Genomic DNA, 11,418 nt, shown 5'->3' on the forward strand with positions numbered 1-11,418 from the left:
CCAATCAGATACAAGTGCAGCATTTATCAGTTTAAAAAGGACCAGTCTTCTCTTCACTCAGCCCAAACTTGGAGCAAGATGACATCTGCAAAGTTGATCTTCTGGCTGATATGTTTTGGAGAAATTTGGTGAGGATTTCTTTTTTTTTGTATTTTGTTATCTATGGCATCATTTGACAAATTCTAGATTTAAACATTAAACGGTGTTCATTTCTAATTATATTTTGTTTTTAGCTCAGACAGCTACAATGGAATTTTCTCCATCTTTGAATTGGAAGACCAATTATAACTTGGTCAAACCTGGACAGAACCTGACTTTGCCGTGTCTTCACAGAACTGATGTTTCTACCAAGATCTCTTGGTTTAAAGAAACTCTGGGAGAGAAGCCGATTCTGCTCGGTACATACTGGATATTAAGGAATCGTTGTAGCTGTGTTAATGACTCCAATCCACGTTTCCAATACATGCTGGTACACAGGAACTAATCTGACAATAACAGATTTGAAGTTATCAGACTCAGCCACCTATTACTGTGTAAATCAGTATTTATCAGTATTTGACTTTACAGAAGGTTATAATGTCATTGTAGAGGGTTCAGGGTTGACCATAGATCAGCCAGCATCACATTCTATCCAAGCAGAAGGTTCTGTGACGCTGAATTGTACAGTACATACTGGGTGGACTTGTGATGGGGATCACACTGTTTACTGGTTCAGAAACTCTGGACATCTCAACTGGGACTCATGTACAGCCATACAGGCAGGAATAAGCAGTGTGAGAGGAAAACCAACACCTGTTTCTACAGCTTCTCCATGAAGAACGTGAACACTTCTCAGACTGGGACCTACTATTGTGCTGTTGCAGCATGTGGACACATTCTGTTTGGAAATGGAACCAAGCTGGTGTGTGGGGGTGAGTGCTCTAATTTTGTGCAGATTATTTTCTGTATATTGTAGAAATAATTTACATATTATCTAGTTTTAAAAATATTAAGCCAGCATCCAGTAATTGTCTTATAAAAAGGTTATCCTAATTAGCTCTGTTCAGTTGGTTTATATATAGTGTTTTATCGAAAAATTTACCAGTTCAAACAGATATGGCCTAAATATCCCCAATTCTCTGTTTACACAGAGCTTTCAGTATCTAAAATGAGGAGAAATGAGGAGAAACATAATATTTGTGGTCAAAGTATCACTTTAACTCATTCCTTTTATGTCAGTATAGGTTCTGCTTCTACAGTATATTGTTACTTTATAAAATAATTTGTGACTGGTGATGTCTATTGTCTCCCTGAATTACACAGTAATGACATCATAACTAGCTTAATATAAAGTGAGAGGACAAATTTGTTGAAATACTTAAATGATTATCTGAAACGGCATCGCGGATATCACAATTTCTGATGCATCTCGTTACAGATGAAGGAAACCATCTTGTTTTGGTGTATTTCCTCAGTGCGGCCTGGATATTTACCATCATTGTGGTTGTTTTATTATCCATTTCAGTTTTTATGACAAAGAGGAAAAACAGTCATCACTCTCTGGGTAACTGATGCAATATATTTTGAAGATTCTTAAAGGTAAACTGGGAAATTACTTTTAAAAAAATCTCTTCCTGTGTTTTAAAACAGACTCTCAATCAAGATTCCAAGCTTCATCCACAGCAAATGCAGAGGTGGAGACAATTTGATTTTTTTTTAAAAAAAAATTTATATGTATAAATAATCCTTATTTACACACACTAACTTACCCTTTATAACATATCTCCAGGGCTACCAAGAGGAAAACAACCTCCTTTATTCAGCTTTGAGGAACAACCAGCCCAACAGATCAATGCAGAACAGACAGAATGAATGTGTGTACTCTGCTGTGAGGCTGTAGATGTCTTGTTGTCATTGCAGCTTAACACAGGACCTAATTAAGTATTTTGTATTTACTCATACCGGTTTCTACATTTTCAATTGTATCATTTATCAATCTCGATGAGGCAAAGTTTTCCTAATAAAGTTGTTTTTTCTGGCCATATCGACAAATGATAGATTACCACCATATATTTATATTCATTTTATGAAGACAAAGCTTGTATCGTGCTGTTGCAGTCCTTAATTTGTGAAGTCAAAAGCTGCAACAATCGTTTTCACAAGCATTCATATCCATCGGACTATTAAGTTGACCAAACACCCACTGGATGAGACAAATGCTCCATTATGTGATCATGACCATGTAAACAGCAGCAGGCTATGTCTTGGATACATAGAAATGCTAAGGCAGGGGCAGTATTATCCAAAGGGTTGGCGTACTCCTGCTGTGTCCACCGTGGTCTCTCCTTCCCGGAACTGCAGGAATGATTTTTGCTTATTTGGGATCCAACTTGCCAGCAGTTTAGAAAATGTTTGCTCTCTTTGTTGACCTTTTTTGTGAAACTTGGGGCATAAAGACTAACAAAACAGATAACAAAATTGAACACAATACAAACATTAATTTTTGATTTAATTAAAATTACTACCTTGCTCAAGATTCCCAATACAACTGAAACCTTGACATCTGTCTGCTGCTTTTTGAATCTGCAGACCTTGGTTAGCTTCCTAATTGGTGCATCAGCATTCAGCATGATGAAAAGCAGTCACAGCTGCCATTGTTAAGATATAATCAATTAAAATTTTATTTTGCAACAAAAGACCTTCAACAGTTTTATTAGAATTGTGAAAAAACTGGCCAAGGGATTTTTGTCCATCCCTCTATCAGTCTTCGACTTCTTTATCCCTTTTAGGGACAGGTGCCGCTTATCCCACTTCTAACTCACAAAGACAAACAACTGTTCATGCCCTCATTCACTTCTAATGTCAATGCACATGGACACGGGGAGAACAGGCAAACTCTGCACAAAAAAACCCCTGACTGCAGGAACCTTCTTGCTTTGTGGCAGCCATTTTCCCCTACATAACCGTGCCACCCCTGTGTCAGTTCACCTCATGTGTGTCTCCCCTTGTGTTGTGCCACTTTCATCATGTTGTGATTACTGATCACAAAGTGCCATAATCATAAAGCTAATCTTACAAATATTATATTTGGTTATGGCATAATCATAATCTTTGAAAATTATGATTATGGCACTTTTGAACTACCATATTTTCACGTAATAAAAGGCGCAGTCTCAGTTACGGGTGCTATTTCTGTATTTAAAACATATATAGGCGCACCGTATTATTAGGCGCATGCTAAAACATACAGTAAAAAATGACAACAGAAGTAAAACGGTGAGTTTTCTTCACACATTATTGAACAAAATATTAATTCTTCTGCCACAAAACCATCAAAGTTTTCATCTTCTGTATCTGAATTAAACAGCTGCACTATTTCAATGTCCAACATCCCGAATTCCTCTTCTTCATCATCTGAATCAGACTCACCGACCGGTTCCGCTTCAGCGTTGATTTTGTGAAAGCTCTTACAATACATGAAGACGGTATCATAGCCCATGCATCTACAATCCACCCGCATATGGTGGCATAACTTGCCCGCCGCTGCCTCATAGTCTTTGTGAAGGAGTGTTCGCCTTCTTCATCCAGCGCTCTGTCCGTTTCCGTGGCAGCGGAGACCACGGTGAACGACGACTTCTCGTGCCCCGTTGTGCGTATCGCCACCGTGCTGGTCCCCTTTTCTCCACTTTGTGGGTCAACAACCAGCCCAACAGATCAATGCAGAACAGACAGAATGAATGTGTGTACTCTGCTGTGAGGCTGTAGATGTCTTGTTGTCATTGCAGCTTAACACAGGACCTAATTAAGTATTTTGTATTTACTCATACCGGTTTCTACATTTTCAATTGTATCATTTATCAATCTCGATGAGGCAAAGTTTTCCTAATAAAGTTGTTTTTTCTGGCCATGTCGACAAATGATAGATTACCTCCATATATTTATATTCATTTTATGAAGACAAAGCTTGTATCGTGCTGTTGCAGTCCTTAATTTGTGAAGTCAAAAGCTGCAACAATCGTTTTCACAAGCATTCATATCCATCGGACTATTAAGTTGACCAAAACACCCACTGGATGAGACAAATGCTCCATTATGTGATCATGACCATGTAAACAGCAGCAGGCTATGTCTTGGATACATAGAAATGCTAAGGCAGGGGCAGTATTATCCAAAGGGTTGGCGTACTCCTGCTGTGTCCACCGTGGTCTCTCCTTCCCGGAACTGCAGGAATGATTTTTGCTTATTTGGGATCCAACTTGCCAGCAGTTTAGAAAATGTTTGGCTCTCTTTGTTGACCTTTTTTTTGAAACTTGGGGCATAAAGACTAACAAAACAGATAACGAAATTGAACACAATACAAACATTAATTTTTGATTTAATTAAAATTACTACCTGCTCAAGATTCCCAATACAACTGAAACCTTGACATCTGTCTACTGCTTTTTGAATCTGCAGACCTTGGTTAGCTTCCTAATTGGTGCCTAATGAGCATTCAGCATGATGAAAAGCAGTCACAGCTGCCATTGTTAAGATATAATCAATTAAAATTTTATTTTGCAACAAAAGACCTTCAACAGTTTTATTAGAATTGTGAAAAACTGGCCAAGGGATTTTTGTCCATCCCTCTATCAGTCTTCGACTTCTTTATCCCTTTTAAGGGACAGGTGGCCGCTTATCCCACTTCTAACTCACAAAGACAAACAACTGTTCATGTCCTCATTCACTTCTAATGTCAATGCACATGGACACAAGGAGAACAGGCAACTCTGCATAAAAACCCCCCCTGACTGCAGGAACCTTCTTGCTTTGTGGCAGCCATTTTAGCCCCTACATAACCGTGCCACCCCTGTGTCAGTTCACCTCATGTGCGTCTCCCCTTGTGTTGTGCCACTTTCATCATGTTGTGATTACTGATCACAAAGTGCCATAATCATAAAGCCTAATCTTTACAAATATTATATTATGGTTATGGCATAATCATAATCTTTGAAAATATTATGATTATGGCACTTTTGAACTACCATATTTTCACTGTAATAAAAGGCGCAGTCTCAGTTACGGGTGCTATTTCTGTATTTAAAACATATATAAGGCGCACCGTATTATTAGGCGCATGCTAAAACATACAGTAAAAAATGACAACAGAAGTAAAACGGTGAGTTTCTTCACATTTATTGAACAAAATATTAATTCTTCTGCCACAAAACCATCAAAGTTTTCATCTTCTGTATCTGAATTAAACAGCTGCACTATTTCAATGTCCAACATCCCGAATTCCTCTTCTTCATCATCTGAATCAGACTCACCGACCGGTTCCGCTTCAGCGTTGATTTTGTGAAAGCTCTTACAATACATGAAGACGGTATCATAGCCCATGCATCTACAATCCACCCGCATATGGTGGCATAACTTGCCCGCCGCTGCCTCATAGTCTTTGTGAAGGAGTGTTCGCCTTCCTTCATCCAGCGCTCTGTCCGTTTCCGTGGCAGCGGAGAACCACGGTGAACGACGACTTCTCGTGCCCCGTTGTGCGTATCGCCACCGTGCTGGTCCCCTTTTCTCCACTTTGTGGGTCAAAGGGATGTCAAAAGTCAAAGGGATCTCATCCATGTTGGTGATGTGGCTGGGCGCGGTTATCTTGTCGTGGCAGTTGGTGCGGAAGATGGCCGCCCTCTCTTGGTAATCCGCGGGCAGCTGCTGCGCAACAGTTGTCCTCGCGCGTATGGAGAGATGCCGCCTCCTCATAAAGCGAAAATATTAAGATTGCTCGATTGCCATTTTCATTAAATATTTTCATATTTAATGTCCTGCAGTTTAAAGTAAGCCTCATTCATACGTGTCTCGCTTGACCGGCGCCATTTTAGGGGATCCTTACGCGTAGGTGTGCCGCTAATCGATTGGCGGAGCATTTACCGTAGTGCACCCACCAAAGGCGAACTGCAGATTTTGGAACTCAGTCCACACACAAGGCGCACCATATTATAAGGCGCACCGTCAATTTTTGAGAAAATCTCAGTGTTTTAGGTGTGCCTTATAGTCATGAAAGGAGGACAGAAAAGCCACTTCTGTTTGTAGTTGTATATCGGCCCCCTGGTGGGCCACATTCAGAGTTCCTGTCTGAGTTCTCTGATTTTTTATCTGACTTGGTCCTTAGAACGGATAAAGTCATTATCATTGGAGACTTCAATATCCATATGGACGTTATAAATGACAGCTTTAGAAATGGCTTCATTTCATTACTTGAGTCAGTTGGTTTCCTCCAGCAGATAAACCAACCAACTCATAGCTTTAACCACACCCTAGATTTAGTCCTGACTTATGGTGTTGAGGTAGAACATGTGTCAGTGTTCCCTCAGAACCCAGTCCTGTCAGACCATTCTTTGATCACTTTTACATTTATGATTAAGGATTCTTCTATGCTCAGAACAAAGTCTTACTATAGCAGATGTCTTTCAGATAATGCTGTAGCTAAGTTTAAGGAAGTGATCCCTGTGCTGATCCCAGGACCACCGTGTGTTTCCCCAGGGATAAATCATTATAATCTTAGCCCTGCTGAGGTTGACTCTATTGCTGAAGGTGCAGCAACCTCACTGAGAATCACGCTTGATTCTGTTGCCCCCCTGAAAAAGAAAATAGTAAATCAGAGGAGGTGTGCCCCCTGGTATAATTCACATATCAGGACCCTCAAGCAGAAAGTGCGAAGACTAGAAAGGAAGTGGCATTCTTGTAAAATAGACAGCTATCATGTAGCCTGGAAAGACTGTCTATTAGTTTACAAAAAGGCCCTCCGTAAGGCTAGAACAGCTTATTTTTCTTCTTTGATTGAGGAAAATAAGAGCAACCCCAGGTTTCTTTTCAGCACTGTGGCCAAATTAACCAAGAGTCACAGTGTTTTAGATCCACATATCCCTTCTTCCCTTAGTGGTGAAGACTTCATGAGCTTCTTCACTGATAAAGTTCTAGCTATCAGAGAGAAAGCTAACCAGGCCATCCCAACAACTGGACCATCACCAGATGTGCCGACTGTGGGAACATACAGGGTCTCCAACGAGCCCTTAAGCTCCTTCAGCCCTATATATTTTTCTGAGGCGTCATCGCTAATTCAGAAATCCAAGACCACCACGTGTCTTTTAGATCCCATCCCAACACACCTGTTGAAGGATGTTCTACCATTGATAGGCAGTTCTATCCTGGACCAGATCAATGGTTCTTTAGTGTCAGGTTATGTACCCCGGTCCTACAAGGTGGCAGTGATTAAGCCGTTGCTTAAAAAACCATCACTGGATCCTGATGTCTTAGCAAATTATAGACCAATATCCAACCTTCCTTTTATCTCTAAAGTTCTAGAGAAGGTGGTGGTGACTCAGTTACTGGAGCACCTGCAGAGGAACAGCCTGTTTGAGATGTTTCAGTCAGGCTTTAGAGCTCATCACAGCACAGAAACAGCACTTCTTAAAGTCACTAATGATCTTCTTATAGCTTCAGATCATGGACTGGTCTCTATGCTGGTTCTGCTGGACCTCAGTGCTGCTTTTGATACAGTTGATCACAGCATCCTGTTACAGAGACTGGAACATGTGATTGGGATTAAAGGGACAGCACTAGACTGGTTTAGATCATACTTATCTGATAGATACCAGTTTGCCCATGTCCATGGTGTTCCCTCCTCATACAGTAGGGTTAGCCATGGAGTTCCTCAAGGTTCTGTACTTGGACCAATCCTCTTCACATTGTACATGCTTCCCTTAGGGAACATTATTCGGCAGCATGGGATAAATTTTCATTGTTATGCTGATGACACTCAGCTCTATTTATCCATGAAACCCGAGGAGACAGAGAAGTTAGTGAAGCTCCAGACCTGTCTTAAAGACATAAAGTCCTGGATGTCTTCAAATTTCCTCCTCCTTAACCCAGGAAAAACTGAGGTCATGGTGTTTGGTCCTGAACCTCTCTGGGATAGATTAGATCACATGATCACTCTAGATGGTATCTCATTAACATCTAGTCTCTCTGTGAGGAATCTAGGAGTAACTTTTGATCAAAATCTCTCCTTCAACTCACACATTAAATTAGTCTCTAGAAGTGCCTTTTTTCACTTGAGGAACATCACAAAGAACAGGAAACTGCTGACGCGGCATGATGCTGAAAAGTTAGTCCATGCATTTGTTACTTCCAGGCTGGACTACTGTAACTCTTTATTATCAGGGTGTCTAAACAACTCAGGGTGTCCAAACAAGCCTCCAGTTGATCCAAAATGCTGCAGCCAGAGTTCTGACAGGTATTGACAAAAGAGATCACATTACTCCTGTACTGGCGTCGCTTCATTGGCTGCCCGTTAAATTTTGACCTACAAGGTCCTCAGAGGCCTCGCTCCATCCTACCTGGAGGAGCTAGTGATACCTTATCAGCCCAATAGACCACTCTGCTCTCAGAATGCTGGTCTACTTGTGGTTCCCAGAGTTTCTAGGAGTAGAATGGGGGGCCGAGCATTTAGCTACCAGGCTATGGAACCAGCTCCCTGTCCAGGTACGGGAGGCTGACTCCATCGCTACTTTTAAGATCAGACTCAAAACCTACCTATCTTAGTTATGCTGTTATAGGCCAAGGCTGCCGGGGTCCGGAAACATGATCACCTGACAGGCCTCTGTCACTCCACTGGGTCATGGTTTCCTCTCCTCTCCTCTCCTCTCCTCTCCTCTCCTCTCCTCTCCTCTCCCCCTCCTTCTCCTTCTCCTCTCCTCTCCTCTCCTTTCCTCTCCTCTTTCCCCTCCTCCTCCTTCTCCTCTCCTCTACCTCCCCTTCACTCTACTTCTCCTCTCCTCTACCCCTCTCCTCTCCTCTCCTACCTATCCTATCCTCTACCTGTCCTCCCCCTTCTCCTCTCTCTCTACCCAGCCGGCCATCAGCAGGAGGGTCCCCCTACATGAGCCTGGTCCTGCTCAAGGTTTCTTCCTGTTAAAGGGGAGTTTTTCCTTGCCACTGTTGCTTGTCTGGGGTTAGGCCCTGGGATTCTGGAAAGCGCCTTGAAACAATTTTGATTGTATAAGACGCTATATAAATAAAGATTGATTGATTGATTGACTGTGTTTTAATAATTAGTGTGCATTTCCTTGTAAATTTTACCATTTGTACACTTTCATTTGGAGAGTCAATTAAACACGTTTTGCTTAATGAATTTTGTTTATTCTCGCCATATCCAAATTGATATTCAATTACTTTAACACCATAAATACATTGAGGTATAGATTGTACAGTGGTCACAAAAGCTTTAATTTTCTTATCCAACCTGGAAAGATTAATTTTGATACACATTTAAGGCAAATGTAAGTGCACAAAATACTAATAATAATATGACTAATTACTAATAATTGATGTCCCAAAAACATACCAGTGGCTGGAAAAGGCCAGACTGAAAGACAGCACAGAGCCAGTAACCATGGCTACACAAGAACAGGCCCTGAACACCAGAGCAATAGAGGCCAGGGTCTACCATACCAGACAAGATCCCAGGTGTGGGCTGTGTAGAGAAGCCCCTGAGACAGTCTAGCACATCACAGCAGGGTGCAAGATATTGTCAGGCAAGGCATACATGGAGCGACATAACCAGGTGGCTGGCATAGTGTACAGGAACATCTGCCCTGAGTATGGGCTGGAGGTCCCAGGGTCCAGGTGGGAGACACCCTCGAAAGTGCTGGAGAACAAGCAGGCCAAGATCCTGTGGGACTTCCAGATCAAGACTGACAGGATGGTGGTGGCCAATCAGCCTGACATAGTGGTGGTGGATAAACACCGGAAGACAGTGGTGGTGATAGATGTAGCAATCCCAAGTGATAGCAACATCAGAAAGAAGGAACACAAGAAGCTGGAAAAATACCAAGGGCTGAAAGAGGAGAGAGAGAGAATGTAGGTTGTGAAGGCAACAGTGGTCCCAGTAGAGATTGGAACACTAGGGGCAGTAACACCCAACCTGAGTAGATGGCTCCAGCAGATACCAGGAAGCACATCAGAGATCTCTGTCCAGAAGAGCACAGTCCTAGGAACAGCTAAGATCCTGCGCAGAACCCTCAGACTCCCAGGCCTCTGGTAGAGGACCCAAGTCTGAAGAAGGCACCACCCAGGGGGGTGAAGAAGAGAATTTTTATTTTGTTTTTTTATTTAAAAATAAATAAATAAAAAATATATATATACCGGGATAGATAGATAGATAGATAGATAGATAGATAGATAGATAGATAGATAGATAGATAGATAGATAGATAGATAGATAGATAGATACTCTGTTGTAATGGAAAATACGCTGTACTGTAGCGTGGTGAGTCAGTGTCATGCCGATACTGTGTGGTGAAAAGCGCTGAAAAATGTGACTTGTGCTAAGTCTATTTTTCACTTATCATATATATTTTTCACTTACCTAATTTAGATTGTTATCTGCCAGGTCATCTCACTGTGGTTACAAGCATTTGACAGTCTCTCTCATTTAGCCAGAAATTGACTGTGATAGGCAGTTTCCTCCTGTTCTACATAAACAACATATATTTACTTAGATATTCCCCACTACGATGAGGACACCCTTAACTATACCTCAGTTTTGCATGTGGTGCCATTAATGTCTGGCACTTCATTTCCTGTCTAAGTCACATTAAACCTTGGCTGGCCTTTGACCTATTGGTACTTCAAATTTTGAATTATGGTCATTTCAACCTGTGGACTCAGCACAAAAAGATGATCTACCCCACAAAAATACTTTTTCTGCCAAAAACACATATATTTGGGCATGGGATAATATTGTTAGATTGACTAAAATGTCAAAAGTTAAACTAGAATCATTGTGTCAATTTGACACATTTTGTATTAAAAATGCGAGTTTATGCCCATTGTGGCTCAAACCTATGAGAATCAAATTATGTTTCTGGCTGAGATGGCGGCCAATGTCGGATGTGAAGGAGCTTTCTTCAAGAACAGCTTTTGTTCACCTCACCCCTCCTATAAAAACTGGGACTTCACTCTCATCAGCACCACCTGCTGGGTAAACAACTCAAACTGGTACCACCATGGTGGTAAATTGTGATAATAAATTAACTTTCTGTGGCAAATGTGTCCAGGCTACTGGTACTGTCAGAATCACTCATGCTCAGGTCAGCTCTTAAGCTAGCTTAAGTATTGATGTATATTTAAGATGTCTGTTTCTGTTTTCATGTGTGTGAGTATTACGCATGGTGGAGGGGGTGAGGGGCATTTGTTTTGTTAAGAATTCCACATGTTACCCAGGCATTTGTAATTTTATCCTCCTGTAACACAATTTATTCTAGAATTGCTAGACACAATATCTATAGCTAGCATGATGTTGATTTTACTGCCTGCCTGCACCAGAAGCCTAAAACTGTTAATATTGGAACTCTAAACCTCACAGAAGTGTTGGATCGCGATACCTTTCAAGCG

The 11,418-nt window shown here is 41.3% G+C and overlaps 1 pseudogene; it reads left to right on the forward strand.

Annotated features, from left to right (window-relative positions):
* Nucleotides 1-233: 233 nt before the first annotated feature.
* Nucleotides 234-2,019, forward strand: LOC130520699 (uncharacterized; annotated as a pseudogene).
* Nucleotides 2,020-11,418: the final 9,399 nt, after the last annotated feature.

The sequence above is a fragment of the Takifugu flavidus genome, unplaced genomic scaffold, assembly GCF_003711565.1.
Source record: "Takifugu flavidus isolate HTHZ2018 unplaced genomic scaffold, ASM371156v2 ctg479, whole genome shotgun sequence".
Taxonomy (NCBI): domain Eukaryota; kingdom Metazoa; phylum Chordata; class Actinopteri; order Tetraodontiformes; family Tetraodontidae; genus Takifugu; species Takifugu flavidus.